The sequence below is a fragment of the Schistocerca cancellata genome, chromosome 11, assembly GCF_023864275.1.
Source record: "Schistocerca cancellata isolate TAMUIC-IGC-003103 chromosome 11, iqSchCanc2.1, whole genome shotgun sequence".
In the NCBI taxonomy this organism is placed as follows: domain Eukaryota; kingdom Metazoa; phylum Arthropoda; class Insecta; order Orthoptera; family Acrididae; genus Schistocerca; species Schistocerca cancellata.
The window spans coordinates 129,352,059-129,367,663 of NC_064636.1; the positions used below are offsets into that span (position 1 = coordinate 129,352,059).

At 45.8% G+C, this 15,605-nt stretch overlaps 1 protein-coding gene across 6 annotated transcripts in view; it reads left to right on the forward strand.

Moving 5' to 3' along the window:
• The window catches only part of LOC126108422 (nuclear factor NF-kappa-B p100 subunit-like), a 400,072-nt gene that overhangs the window by 355,161 nt on the left and 29,306 nt on the right, over positions 1-15,605 (forward strand). Inside the window, exon 1 of one of the 6 annotated variants that reach the window (XM_049913630.1) lies at positions 5,296-5,413. The exons of 3 other annotated variants lie outside the window; for them this stretch is intronic. The gene's annotated coding sequence lies outside the window, so the exon portion shown is untranslated. Of the gene's footprint in view, positions 1-5,295; positions 5,414-14,964; positions 14,987-15,605 lie in introns of those variants that run through there. 2 more of the 6 variants (XM_049913635.1, XM_049913633.1) reach the window with 2 other exon arrangements.

Below are 15,605 nucleotides of genomic sequence, written 5' to 3' on the forward strand. Positions count from 1 at the left end.
GCATGCAGCACCCCTCCCTACACGAGAGTGCTGAACTCTGCCTGTTGAATGGAAACGTCGAATGACGGTTAAATAGTAATCCGTCACATCAATATTCGAGACTTGCTTGAAGTGGAAATTCATTCATGTCAGAACGATCTTTGTTGTAACAAGAAAATATAATTTTGCCGGCCGGGGTGGCCGTGCGGTTCTAGGCGCTACAGTCTGGAACCAAGCGAACGCTACGGTGGCAGGTTCAAATCCTGCCTCGGGCATGGATGTGTGTGATGTCCTTAGGTTAGTTAGGTTTAATTAGTTCTAAGTTATAGGCGACTGATGACCTCAGAAATTAAGTCCCATTGTCATCAGGGCCATGTGAACCATTTTTTTCTGGCGTATTTTCCCCGTAAAACACTCTCTCCACATACAGTTCAAATCTTTCGAGTTGCCTCCTCTGCATCCACCCATCTATTATACCAAAAGTAAATATTGTTGCAGATGTTACATCTTTTTCCACTTCCGACCCAATTGTACAATTGACGCGAACACGGGCCTAGAAGTTCAGAATGAACGACGATTACACCTAGCCCACGGTCTCACACAACACATCACGGAAGCAGACAAAATTTCCTCCTGAGACTTCGGCATCTTACAGTGTTAACAGATTGTGCAGATCGCTGAACTTCGCGTTCTTAGGGACGGTCGGTTTTATTGGTCACCTTAAGTGAGAGAGACTGACTTCGTCTTAGTTTTTATGTCCAAGACTGTGTACGTACATGTAACCGAACGCAATTTCGCATCTGATAGTCGTATACATAGACAAAGACACACGCGCCCTTAATAGGTTGCAGCTAAGTGAATTGTGAAATTAGGCTAAATCTAGAAGTTCATTCTGTGGAGACTCCAGTACTACTAAAAGCCAATACACAAATGACTTTATTCTTCCTGCAAAATAATGCTGAAAAATTGATCGATGTTATTGTCCAGTATCGTCGTCGTTGTTGTTATTGTTGTCTTCAGTCCAGAGACTTGTTTTATGCAGCTCTCCATGCTACTCTATCCTGTGCAAGCTTCATCTGCAGTGCGTACTGCAACCTACATCCTTCTGAATCTGCTTAATGTATTCATCTCTTGGTCTCCCTCTACGATTTTTATCCTCCACACCGCCCTCCAATACTAAATTGCTCATACATTGATGTCTCTGAACGTATCCTACCAACCGATCCCTTCTTCTATTCACGTTGTGCCACAAATTCCTCATCTTCCCAATTCTGTTCAATACCTCCTCATTAGTTATGTGATCTACCCATCTGTTCTTCACCATTCTTCTGTAGCACTACATATCGAAAGCTTTTGTTCTATTCTTGTCTAAACTATTTATCGTCAGTTTCACTTCCATACATGGCTAAACTCCGTACAAATACTTCCAGAACCGACTTCCTGACCCATATATTCTCGATGTTAACGAATTTCTCTTCTTCAGAAACGCTTTCCTTGCCATTGCCAGTCTACATTTTAATTCCTCTCTACTTCAACCATCATCAGTTATTTTGCTCCCCAGATAGCAAAACTCCTTTACTACTTTGTCTCATTTCCTAATCTAATTCCCTCAGCATCACCTGATTTAATTCGACTACATTTCATTATCTTCATTTTGATTTTGTTGATGTTCATCTTATATCCTCTTCTCAAGACACTGTCCATTCCATTCAACTGCTCTTCCAGGCCCTTTGCTGTCTCTGACAGAATTACAATGTCATCAGCAAACCTCAAAGTTTTCATTTTTGCTCCATGGATTTTAATCCCTACGCCAACTTTTTCTTTTGTTTCCTTTTCTGCAAACTCAGTATACAGATTAACATTACCCTGTCTCACTCCTTTCCCAACCACCGCTTCCCTTTAATGATGCTCAACTCTTACAACTGCCATCTGGTTTCTGTACAAATTGTGAATTGCCTTTCGCTCCCTGAATTTGACTGCCGCCCCATTGAGAATTTGTGAGAGAGTATGCCAGTCAGCATTGTCAAAAGCTTTCTCTAAGTCTACAGATGCTAGAAACATAGGTTAGCCTTTCCTTAATCTATCTTCTAAGATAATTCGTAGGGTCAGTATTGCCTCACGTGTTCCAGCATTTCTACGGAAACTAAACTGGTCTTCCCCGAGGCCAGCTTCTGCCAGTATTTCCTTTCGTCTGCAAAGAATTCGTGTCAGGATATAGCAGCCGTGACTTCAGCTAATAATTCCGTAATTTTCACACCTGTCAACATCTGCTTTCTTTGGGATTGGAATGATTACATTCTTCTTGAAGTCTTGGGGGTATTTAGCCCGTCTCTTAAATCTTGCTCACTAGATAGTTTTCTCAGGGATGGCTCTCCCAAGGTTATCAGTAGTTCTAATGGAATGTTGTCTGCTACCCCGGCCTTGTTTCGACGTAGCTGTTTCAGTGCTCTGTCAAACTCTTCATGCAGTATCGCGTCTCCCATTTCATCTTCACCTGCGTCCTCTTCCATTTCTATAATATTGCTCTCGAGTACGTCGTCCTTGTATAGACCCTCTACATACTCCTGCCACCTTTCTGCTTTCCCTTCTTTGTTTAGAACTGGTTTTCGATCTGAGCTCTTGATATTCCTACAAGTGGTTCTCTTTCCTCCAAAGATCTCTTTAATTTTCCTGTAGGCAGTATCTTACCCCTTAGTGAAATATGCCTCTACATACTTACTTCTTTCTCCTCTAACCGTCCCTGGTTAGCCATTTTGCACTTCCTGTCGATCTCATTTTTGAGACGTTGGTATTCCTTTTTGCCTGCTTCATTTATTGTATTTTTATATTTTCTCTCATGAATTAAATTCAATATCTGTTCTGTTACCCAAGGATTTCTCAGCATATTTCATAATAATTTTAATGCTCTGAAAACTCAAATACCCTGCAGTCTAATTTTTTCTGTTGGCTATATGCTACTGGCCATTAAAATTGCTACACCACGAAGATGACGTGCTATAGACGCGAAATTTAACCGACAGGAAGATGCTGTGATATGCAAATGATAGCTTTTCAGAGCATTCACGCAAGGTTGGCGACGGTGGCGACACCTACAACGCGCTGTCATGAGAGAACTTTCCAACCGATTTCTTATACACAAACAGCAGTTGACCGGCGTTGCCTGGTGAAACGTTGTTGAGATGCCTCGTGTAAGGAGAGGAAATACGTACCATCACGTTTCTAATTTGATAAAGGTCGGATTGTAGCCTATCGCGACATTGCTGCTCGCATTGGTCGAGATCCAATGACTGTTAGCAGAATATGGAATCGGTGGGTTCAGGAGGGTAATACGGAACGCCGTGCTGGATCCCAACGGCCTCGTATCACTAGCAGTCGAGATGACAGGCATCTTATCCGCATGGCTGTAACGGATCGTGTAGCCACGTCTCGATCCCTGAGTCAACAGATGGGGACGTTTGCAAGACGACAACCATTTGCAAGAACAGTTCGACGAAGTTTGCAGCAGCACCGACTATCATCTCAGAGGCCATGGCTGCGGTAACCCTTGTCGCTGCATCAAATACAGGAGCGCCTGCGGTGGTGTACTCAACGACGAACCTGGGTGCACGAATGGCAAAACGTCATTTTTTTTCTGTTTACAGCATCGTGATGGTCGCATCCGTGTTTTGCGACATCGCGGTGAACGCACACTGGAAGCGTGTATTCGTCATCGCCATATTGGCATATCACCTGGCGTGATGGTATGGGGTGCCATTGGTCACACGTCTCGGTCACCTCTTGTTCGCAGTGGACGTTACATTTCAGATGTGTTACGACCCGTGGCTCGACCCTTCATTCGATTCCCGCTGAAACCCTACATTTCAGCAGGATAATGCACGACCGCATGTTGCAGGTCCTGTACGGGCCTTTCTGGATAAGCAAAGTCCTGGCCAGCACATTCTTCAGATCTCTCACCAATTGAAAACGTCTGGTGGCCGAGCAATTGGCTCGTCACAATACGCCACTCACTATTCTTGATGAACTGTGGTATCGTGTTGAAGCTGCATGGGCAGCTGTACCTGTACACGCCATCCAAGCTCTGTTTGAGTCAATGCCTAGGCGTATCAAGGCCGTTATTACGGCCAGAGGTGGTTGTTGTGGGTACTGACTTCTCAGGATCTATGCACCCAAATTGCGTGAGAGCGTAATCAGATGTCAGTTCTAGTATAATATATTTGTCCAATGAGTACTCGTTTATCATCTGCATTTCTTCTTGGTGTAGCAATTTTAATGGCCAGTACCGTTTTTTATCATTATGTAACAAGACATTAAAAACCTTATTAACATTAAAAAACTACACTACTAATTTTCAGGTTTTAATTTTCTTCTCAGTGGTTTCCTGTGCACTAGCTGGAATTTTTTAGGAGAAATCTAGCTAGAATGGCTTCTTGGAGCAGTGGCAAACATAAGAAGTCTTTCTCTTCTTTTTTGGGTGACAGATGGAGCGTGTTTTGCGTTTCTACAACCATTGTACCACTACTTCTACCTCCGGTTCTGGTAGGCGCAAAACAAGATGAATCGACACACAAAGTTCGCGGGCTATGCGGTAATGGTTGACTCGCTCTTTATTGTGCCGTGAGCAACGAGTTTGCAGGATTCATCAAAAAATCAAAGCGGCTCATCTGAGTATAGTTTCTGTAGGAATTGTGAAGGACAAACGCGTTCACACCACTTACGCCCAACACGCGGTAAAGTATTATCGTCTGCCATCGCTGGAAGAGGCTTCGGTCACCTCCGACATTTGTTTCAATGCAGGAACTTTAGCTAAAGATGGGGCTCTACCACTTCGATAACTGATATCATTTAAGGATGTCCCAGGTGGCGAAACAAATTCGTCTGCGCTGTTCCTCTAGCGAAATATATCTTCCCTTTCAGTTTCGTTGTGACAATCTAATCAAACACGATAAAACAGTATTCTCAAAGTGAAGGAGCGTAACACGGACAGCAGAGGGAGACTCGGCCACTGAATCCGTAGCGCAGAGTCCACAGGGGTGGCCTCGGAGAGCGCTGGCACGAAAGCAGCAGCGGTGGTGTAGCTTCAGGTCAGACTGCAGAGAACAGCCCCGCCCGTACGCATCAGCAGCAGAGTGGCGGCAAACGCTGGGAAGTTGGGCTGAGCGGACGTACAGGGAGTTGGTTTATTCGGAATGCAGTGTTCTGTCGCGGGAAGGGTGGAGACTGCTCCGTTCTTGGAGAGAGAGAGAGAGAGAGAGAGAGAGAGAGAAATAGTGCACGAGGCGCGGACGTGACGGCTCGCTGCGTCAGCTGCTGGTGTTGGGGGGGGGGGGTCACGTGACGTCGCAGCCGCCGCCCCTCCTCTTCTAGAACAGTCTGTTGCGAGGCGGCGCTCAGTCGCTTTCCTACAGCAGGGCAGGCGTGTTCGTGGACGCAACAGGTAGGACTAGTTACGTAAACATCGATAAACTAACGATCAATTATTAGCCTCTGCACTATCGTCATTATCGGGTCGTTTATAATGAAATCTACTTCTGTAGACGCGCGAATGTTTTCGGATGTTGTTTTACTGGATTCCTAATACTCACGGTACGCTCCTGAAATTGTCGTTCGGGGAAAACCCCACTTGATCGCTACCTCGGAGATGCTTTGTCCCGTGGCTAGTCCGCCGACTGTCACACCACGTTCCAACTTACTTGACTGTTGTTAACCTGCCGTTGTAGCAGCAGTGACCGATGTGAGGCTAAGCGCAAATTGACTTCCTTTTTTTTCACTCCAGTCACTAATTTTTTAAGAGTTATCGACAGCCATATTGCGCGTCAGAAAACTTTAACAACTCACACAAAGACTGCCAATTCTGTTGGAATTTTGGTTGAATCCCCATAACCCATCGGTATTTTTGACACTGAGCTACTGGAATGGAAACTTGCCAAAGGATTTTATTCCTTCTCTTGATCTGAGCATGATTTAAATTAATGACTAGCGCTCTTTCAGGCGGAGTGATAGGAACATGCCAGATGCTGGTTACTCACATACGGCTTGCAAAACTCACAATGTGCAGTTCGCGAATAAAATAGTTCTTACTGAGAAAAATAAAAAAAATGATCTGTCGCACAACACAATGGTCAGTGCATTGTCAGCAGTTGAGCATAATGCGCACGAAAGTAATGCGGGAGGTAGCCATTTGTGCCTTGTGAGCGATAGTTCGAAAAACATTGTCATGAAAGTAGAGGTGCCTTTGTCAGCAATACATTTCAACAAATTAAATATATTTAATGACCACACTCTTTCAGCAAACTCCTATCGTAATAATACCGACAAATTTTTTTATTTGTGTAGCCTGTTGCATAATTAGTTTATTAATGCTGATACTATGTATGCAACAATTGAAATCGTTTCTCTCAACATGGCGAGCCAATTAAAACATGATTATTTGTGACTGTTTTTCGACTGTTTCTAGCTTACAATGGAAATGTGATGTCCACCTGTACAATGTAATGTCTCGTATTCCATCAATATCCAAATAACGATAGTGGAACTTACGTACTACATTCCTTTGGACGATTTTTTCCAGATGCACAAAGGGGTCATATCTCTGGAAATTACACGTTTTCGACTTTTTGCAACAGATCGTAGAGATACGTCAGCATAACAGGCAAAGAGTAGGTAACGATGTTTTACTTTCCTGCCTTGCCTCTAAATCACGTGATTTTATAATATTCCTTACTTCATCAAACACTACCTTCACGATGAATCGTCTGTCCGTTCTTACGATCTGAAAACATTGTGGAGGCAGAAAATGTAATCAGAATTGCTAATGGCTCACCAGTTATTGAACTGTGCATTGTTCTTGACGAAGGAATAAACAAAACGAAAGAACTGTACAGATGTATGTAACTGAAAACTATTATGTACTAACGAAAATAGATGGAGCGCTTAAACGGCGAAAAACGAAACATTACTCAGTGACAGTAAAATACAGTATACAGCAGGGCCGTATTTTTCGGATGGGCAGTACTTTCACTGGCCATATGCGCCATGCCAAGTGGACATACGGCAGGACTGCCTCCCCCCTCCATCCCTGCCTCAGTACTCGCGCGGCGCGAGAAACTGTGCCGCAACCAGAGCGCCGCGCGACCTGGCGCAGACGCGCGTCGCGTCCCAGTCGCGTCGCGTCGCAGTTTGAGCGGTCCCATTTGAACCTGTGGAGTTACGAAAACGCGCGCTGCACTGGGTCGCGCTATACGCGTCTTAATTTGGGTCTAGATTAACAACTGCGCCACACTTGTGTTACATAGGCGTTGCCGACCGCAGCGCCATATTCTGCATGTTTATATCTGTGTCTGAATACGTATACCTATACCAGTTTCTTTGGCGCGTATCAATAGTTTTGAAATAGTTTTGAAGAACACCATCAATAGTGTGTCGGCTATCGATGCTTAAGTAACACTAAGTAGTGGCCTTCCTCTGTTGCGGGGGCGTGAGTCCGTGGGGCGGCACGCGGGGGCAGCGGCTGTGGCCGGCCCGCCTCCCACGCTGGCCTTCTGCCCCAGTGTGAACCACTGCAGACGTGACCGCGTGCGTGAATTACGTCACCCGGTCGCGCCTGACGTGAGATGGCCATTCTGTGCCGCCACAGAGGCGAGGACAACTTTTCCACTACTGGAGACCTGCCAGTTTAGCAGTGAGAAAGTACACTTCTCGGCGAATTGCTCTGACGAATTCTTCCGAGGAAGTCTGCCGAGTAATGTGTGTCACGTCGCCAGAAGGCGGCGTACAAGTGTTGCCGGAACATCGCTCCGAGACGAACGCATTACTCGGGGACTTCCACGTCGAGAAGCCGTGAGTGTCTGTTCCTTGCTTTCTGTCGCCTAGTATTTTCAGTCAACGTGTAAAGTACCTTTTCGGCCCGCTAGATGGCGCTGCCATTGGTCAAACGGATATCAGTTGCGTTTTTTAAATAGGAACACTCATTTTTATTACGTATTCGTGTAGTACGTAGAGAAATTTGAATGTTTTAGTTGGACCACTTTTTCCGCTTTCTGATTCATCGCGCTATAATGGTCACAAACGTATAAGTGGTATCACGTAACATTCCGCCAGTGCGGACGGTATTTGCTTCGTGATACATTACCCGTGTTAAAGTGGACCGTTTACCAATTGCGGAAAAGGTCGATATCGTGTTGATGTATGGCTATTGTGATCAAAATGGCCAACGGGCGTGTCGTAAGTATGCTGCACGGTATCCTGGACGACATCATCCAAGTGTCCGGACCGTTCGCCGGATAATTACGTTATTTAAGGAAACAGGAAGTGTTGAGCCACATGTGAAACGTCAACCACAACCAGCAACAAATGATGATGCCCAAGTAGGTGTTTTAGCTGCTGTCGCGGCAAATCCGCACGTCAGTAGCAAATTTCGCGGGAATCGGGAATCTCAAAAACGTCGGTGTTGAGAATGCTACATCAACATCGATTGCAAAAATATGGCTCTGAGCACTATGGGACTCAACTGCTGTGGTCATAAGTCCCCTAGAACTTAGAACTACTTAAATCTAACTAACCTAAGGACATCACACACATCCATGCCCGAAGCAGGATTCGAACCTGCGACCGTAGCGGTCACGCGGGTCCAGACTGTAGCGCCCAGAACCGCACGGCCACTCCGGCCGGCAACATCGATTGCACCCGTACCATATTTCTGCGCACCGGGAATTGCATGGCGATGACTTTGAACGTCGTGTACAGTTCTGCCACTGGGCACAAGAGAAATTACGGGACGATGACAGATTTTTTGCACGCGTTCTACTTAGCGTCATTCACCGACAGCGGTAACGTAAACCGGCATAGTATGCACTACTGGGCAACGGAAAATCCACGATGGCTGCTACAAGTGGAACATGAGCGACCTTGGTGGGTTAATTTACGGTGCGGCATTATGGGACGAAGGATAATTGGCCCCCATTTTATCGATGTTAATCTAAATGGTGCGATGTATGCTGATTTCCTACGTGATATTCTACCGATGTTACTACAAGATATTTCATTGCGTGACAGAATGGCGATGCACTTCCAACACGATGGATGTCCGGCACATAGCTCGGCGTGCGGTTGAAGCGGTATTGAATAGCATATTTCATGACACTTGGATTGGTCGTCGAAGCACCATACCGTGGCCCGCACGTTCACCGGATCTGACGTCCCCGGATTTCTTTCTGTGGGGAAAGTTGAAGGATATTTGCTATCGTGATCCACCGACAACGCCTGACAACATGCGTCAGCGGATTGTCAATGCATGTGCGAACATTGCGGAAGGCGAACTACTCGCTGTTGAGAGGAATGTCCTTACACGTATTGCCAAATGCATTCTGGTTGACGGACATGATTTTGAGCATTTATTGCATTAATGTGGTATTTACAGGTGATCACACTGTAACAGCATGCATTCTCAGAAATAAGATCACAAAGGTACATGTATCACATTAGAACAACCGAAATAAAATGTTCAAAAGTACCTACGTTCTGTATTTAATTTAAAAATGCTACCTGTTACGAACTGTTCGCCTCAAATTGTGAGCCATATGTTTGTGACTATTACAGCGTCATCTATCACAGAGCCAAAAAAGTGGTCCATCTGAAACATTGATCTCTCTTTACGTACTACACGAATATGTAATAAGAATGGGGGTGTGATTTCCCTAAATCGCTCCAGGCAAATGCCGGGATGGCTCCTTTGAAAGGGCACGGCCGACTTCCCTCCCCGTCCTTCCCTAATCCGATGAGACCGATGACCTCGCTGTTTGGTCTCTTCCCCCAAACAACCCCTCAAAGAATGGGGGTTCCTATTTTTAAAAAAAGGCAGTAGATATTCGTTTGACCTATAGCAGCGCCATCTGTTTTCCTCCTTCAAGCTAGACGAGTTTCGTTTTTTTGTCGTTTTTTCCTTTGTCGCTTACTTCGTGTGATATTTGGCCCGGTCTCGATCAATCGACACACTCTGTGTGTGTGTGTGTGTGTGTGTGTGTGTGTGTGTGTGTGTGTGTGTGTGTGTGTCACAATCACAGTTACCTTTTAATTATTTTCCTTAATTGTGCTTCATATTTTAGGAATAAATGCAACGTAATTCGTGGAATTTGGGTCTAAGTATGTAGGCGCCGTCTGACGTACGTCATGCACACCTTAGGCCGTAAAATGCTGTGTAATGTGCCGCTGAGGTGTCGAAATCTTTCCTAAAGCTGAAGATACCGTCGTGTTGTATTTACAGTCTAGTCTAAACGTGCTCGGAGCTGCAGACACGGAATGTCGGCTATCCGGTGACACAGTGACTCCGCAAAGTGTTCGTCTAATACGTGATCGTATGTTTAAGGGTGTATAAAGGGTCGAAAACTGGCGGATTGAAACGAAGCAGGTACAAGCACGTCCTTATTGATCAGTGAAAATGAGTATGCTATAAAGAAACACAGGTCGCTATGTGAATAAACACGGTTAAGCATTCAGAAATACAGATAGGCAATGTAAGACGCAAAATCAGTATTCGTCTGCAGTACTGTAGATCACACTTTGAACATAGAATGTTGTTAGTAGGGCCTCCTATCCTCCTATAATCGCTGGCATTCTTGCTTGGAGTGGATTTCACCAGAGATTCTGTTGCTTGCACTGTAATTTTACGGCATTCCTCCTGGAGAGCGGTCTGTCGACCGTTTGTATTGGATGTCCGACGTGATGTTTTGGTCGAGCAAACGCCACAAATTGTCGATAGGATTAGTGTCTGGGGTGTCTGCATCCAGTGGGGCCTGTTATACAACAGCCACAGTTGGAGCAGTACGTTTTGAATGAATGTCTTGTGTGAAAATATAATACCCATATGATTCACAGTACTGTTTTTAGGGTATTTATGGTACATCTTGTGGTCCATAATGCCATCAATGAGCATCCTCACACATATACTGAAACCATGTGTAACTGGGGCCGTTACATTTCTCTGTTCAAGTTCACAATTCTTTTTTCTCCACGCTGTTACGCGCACTTTACACGTAAACAGCTCAAATCCGTTATCGTCAGTAAATACAACCTTCCTGCAGAAACCAAACGCACCTGATTTACGTTCCCTTTGAAATGCAACTCGCTTTCTTCTATTCACTTCACTTTACTGACGTACGGTTTTCTGCGGGCTGTTCGTGCAGAAACAGGCCTTCCTGTACGCACACGAAAACCAGTAGCGAGGTGTGCGGCGCTCAGTTTCGAATTTTTGATGACTTCTCATAGTAGCTGTCGTTTCCCCATCTCGGACAGAACTGCAGCACGACCGCTTCGCGATTTGTTTTCGTACTTTCTGCTCCTATTAAACCTGTGTATAATACTCTGAACTGTACTGCTGTGTGTACCGGCGGTTTCTCCAAAACATTTTCGCCGTCGAAACAACCTGAGGCACGTATCTCTTCGTTTATAGTTTCGCAACGCTCTCGACCTACATGGCGTGAGTATGGCTGAACGGCTTCCAGACCGGAGGGGCGGCTGTTCGCTGGGCTGCAGGGAACACGGACGAACGCGGGAGGCCGTGTGTCGGCCCAGTGGGGGGGGGGGGGGGGGACTCGTTTGGCGGTCTTACGTAGCGTGCGTTTGGTCGCAAATAGAGGTGAAGACCGGTTTATTGCCAAGTGTAGAAATCAACCGACGTAAGGAAATAGTTACTATTCGATTCGCAGCAATATTTGTATGGCTGTGTTATAGTCTATGCGCCACGGTCGGTCGAATAGTTTGTAGAGTGACTGTACTTGTGGTCACAACACGTTCCACGAACGACGCCCTGTTCTCCCAACTGTGGTACCTTTGTTTACAAAACGATGTTGCAGCTTTTGCCGGTACCAATACGTCAAATTCAGTGTAAAGAGCGGCGAAGTGCATACTATTCTAATTACCAATATGTGCTCAGTTTACTCTGAAAAAAAGTTGCTCTAGTGGCCCGAAAAGGCGGCAACGTGTATCTCACACTGTTACTCGGGCTATGCAGGCAGAATAGATCCAGGTTGCTACTAAATGGCCGAATAGAAATGAAAGAAAATTAAGAGTTCGCTCAGAAATGCTCAGTTACGAAACAAATGTTACTCCTGTTTAGAACTGAAACCGTGAAAGAGAGTACAGCCGAAGAAATAGGTAGCATACTTCGCACTACCTCTTCTTCTCAATAAAATTGCCTCGTGTTTAATGTACGGAGCCCTGGAATGCAACCGATGTGATACTGTCGTAATTGCCGACGGATGGTACCACGGAGGACATTAGTATCAACTAAAATACCATGCTCAACACGATGTTTCGGCTCTTATGCAGTTTATGGTATCCATGCGCTGATCACGAGAAAAGTGCCTATTTTTGAAGGGAACGCGGATTTCTGAAGATATAAGCATATATACGCACGGAATACCAAAAAAGTACTTATTTTCATATGACTGCAAAGAAAAGATCAATTAACTGTCTGCTTCGACCAACTTGCCAATATGCTGCAGACTCTTTAATATATTTCTTCACAGTCTTTACCTATAGGTAAAGCTTACAGTTTCATACATCCTAACCATGATAGCTATAGTTGGCTTTGCATATTGTTGCATATGGTATATGTCCCTGTTGCTCACAGTTATATATCTTGATCAGTGCGCCCAACAACCTATATTTTTCTGTTGAGTCTGTCTGTTTTGAAGTATCATATATCACTGTGTGTGCCAAAATGGCGAGAAATTTTCGAGATGTGACTTGTTACGGAGAACACCTAAAGTCTATACAATGGGGTAGGCAACAAGGTCTTTTGAAGTACGATATGGTGTGTGACAATTGGAATTGTGTTGGATGCACAGGAGAAAACTATAGGGAAAGATGGCGAAATTTGGCGCTGCTCCGTTGGCAGGGCCTGCAGAATGAAATTTTCAGTCAGGAAAATGTCATTTTTTGCTGGCAGTCATTCGGACATTTCTAAAATTTTGCGACTGTCTTAGATGTGGGCTTTCGAACTCAATAGCAAAAGTTTTTAATGAGGGAGCTCAAAATTGGCAATGAGCAGACTGTGGTCGATTGGTGCCAATTTTGTAGGGATATCTGCCATGAATATTTCGTAATTGAGCCAATAGTTTTGGGCGGCCCTGGCCATAATGTTGAAACAGACGAGAGCTGCTTCTTCAGGAGAAAGTAAAGGTCATAGTGTGCGGCAGCAATGGCTCTTGGCGTTGAGACAGAGCAAAGCTTTATGGTTGCTGTGCCACGTCGTGATGCTACCCGTTTGCTGCAACAGTATGTTTTGCCTGGAACCACAGTAGTTTTCGATTTGTGGCAAGGTTACACCACCATAGGTAACATGGGCTACAATCATCTGTCAATCATTCGCTTTATTTTGTCGATCCCTTTACAAACGATACCACAAATCACGTGGAGTCAGTCTGGCAAAAGCTAAAGAAAAAAATAAAAGGCGTTTCGGAACTCACCGTGCTCTGCTGAATAAGTACCTGGCGGAATTTCTCTGGCGTCAACGTTTTGGGGAAAATCCATTCCACAGTTTCATTGAGCGTCTTCGAAAAATCTATCGCAAGGCCGCAAATTAACTTGAGGTAGCTGTTTTTATCTAATCTCTGATTCGAGCTTTAATGTATATCTGTACAAAATAAACAAATACGATATTTTGAGAAAATTTTGTTATTCCATCTTTTTTGCAAAAAAAAAGGGGTTTTGAAACTCCGTGCATACATATGCAATACATCATTTCTGATAAAAAAAATTTTTGAGGCAGTTAATTGATCTATTTTTTTTGCATCCGTACGAAACGCATCAGATACGATTGAAACACACAATTTTTGAAATAAAAAATGTTTTGGTATTCCGTGCATATATGTGCTTATATCTTCAGAAATACGCGTTTCCTCGAAAAATAGGTACTTTGCTCGTGATCAGCGCATGTACCCCTTAAACTGCAGAAGTGCCGGTTTTGCTTCATAATACTACCCGTTTATGCCTGTTCCGCTCGTTCCGTAAGTCTGGAGGAGGCGCGCTGGCGCTGCGAAACGAAGCAGCAGTCTGGCCGCAGGAAGCGGGCGTCCGTGTCCGCGCACCGCGGGTCAGGCAACTGCGTGTCGGCAGCTCAGGGTCAGCCGGTGACGTCAGCGGCCGCGCCAGCGGGGAAGTGCGCAGCGGCGAGGCCGAGAGTGCGCAAAGTACCCTCCTCCACATACCGCAACGTGATGCAGGCGGTTACTCAGTTTTACTGCACTCTCCATTCGGTACTACTTCCCGTTTAGATTTGGTTGTTGCACGAGACATGTGTTGCAATAGAGCAATTAACGAATTACGATTGTGCGGATGAGAGCATACTGTTGGATTCACAATGGTAGATTCCGTACGCTTCATATCGACGAGAGCGATGTTTCACACTGGTGCGGAAAACACCGGGCCATAAAAAAATGTGTACGCCACATGAAGTTTTCAGGTGGAAGAATGTTTCCTTCAGTTCATATGAAAGATGTGATTGTTCGTATGTTGGCATAGTTTGACAACACAAATTGTATCGTTTCTCGTTCCGGATACAAAAGTGGTTCGTCGTCAGTCAGTAAGTCTGTCCTCTCCTCTCCTTCCCTGTCCTGCGCTTCGTTAGTGCTGCTGCCTCGCCACTGAGTTCACGACGCTCCCAGTGAAGTCCCCCAGCCACCAGGAGGAGCTGCCTCAGCAGTCGGGCAGAGACAGCAGTGTGCGGTCGGACACGGGGCTCCCCGGTGAAGATGGGCTGAGGTGACGGGCGCCAGCCGAGAGACTCGGCCGGGAATCGAACCCGGCTACGCCGACCGCGAGAGCACGGGCTGGTGCGCGCTGCTCGCTGCTGGTCCCTGCGCTGCGCCCCGCCCCTCCCCTCCCCCCCCCCCCCCCCTGCTGCACGTACTCACCCTCCAGGGATTCTTCAGTTCGTTACTCGTGTAGCGATGTCTGGACGAACGCCGGACATTTGCCACGCCTGCCCCTTCGCCAGGTAGCGACCCCTCAGGTAAGGGACGCCCTTCCTCGTACTTCTTCTGTCCGCTTTCAAACAGCCGTCTCCACATCTTACTCGATACAACCAGTACGCAAGGGACCTTCTTGTTCGACATCTTGGCCAAATACAGAGCTTCTTTTCCGAAATCGAAATATTTATAACTTTTGGGAAACGAAAGCAATACCGACGCTTATGGTAGTATGCAATTAGTTCTGCCAAGTATAAATATAGATTCCTCTGTCTGTACGGTAGCTTCATTTCACGCTTACCGATTGCCATAGAAACAGTGCTTCGCCCTGGGAGCAACAAGAAAGGAACGACGTAATGTAAGGTCAGTATTGCCTCACGTGTTCCAATATTTCTACGGAAATACTACTACACACGTAGTAACTAGAGCTATAACAAACTTCCCGCAGTTCAGCTGCCTATCTATCTCCTCGACGCAATTTTGGGCCAAGAACTTGAGAAGGATGTGAAACGAATGCGCCGCTGTCGGGCAGCAGTTGGGACCCCGCGGCTGTGCGCCCTGTACACGCCGCAGTCACGTCTCGCCGCCCGTCGCCAGCTCAGCGTTACACTACGTGGCGCGCGGCGGACTCCTGGGAAACATCCCTGACGTAGCCGCTGCCAA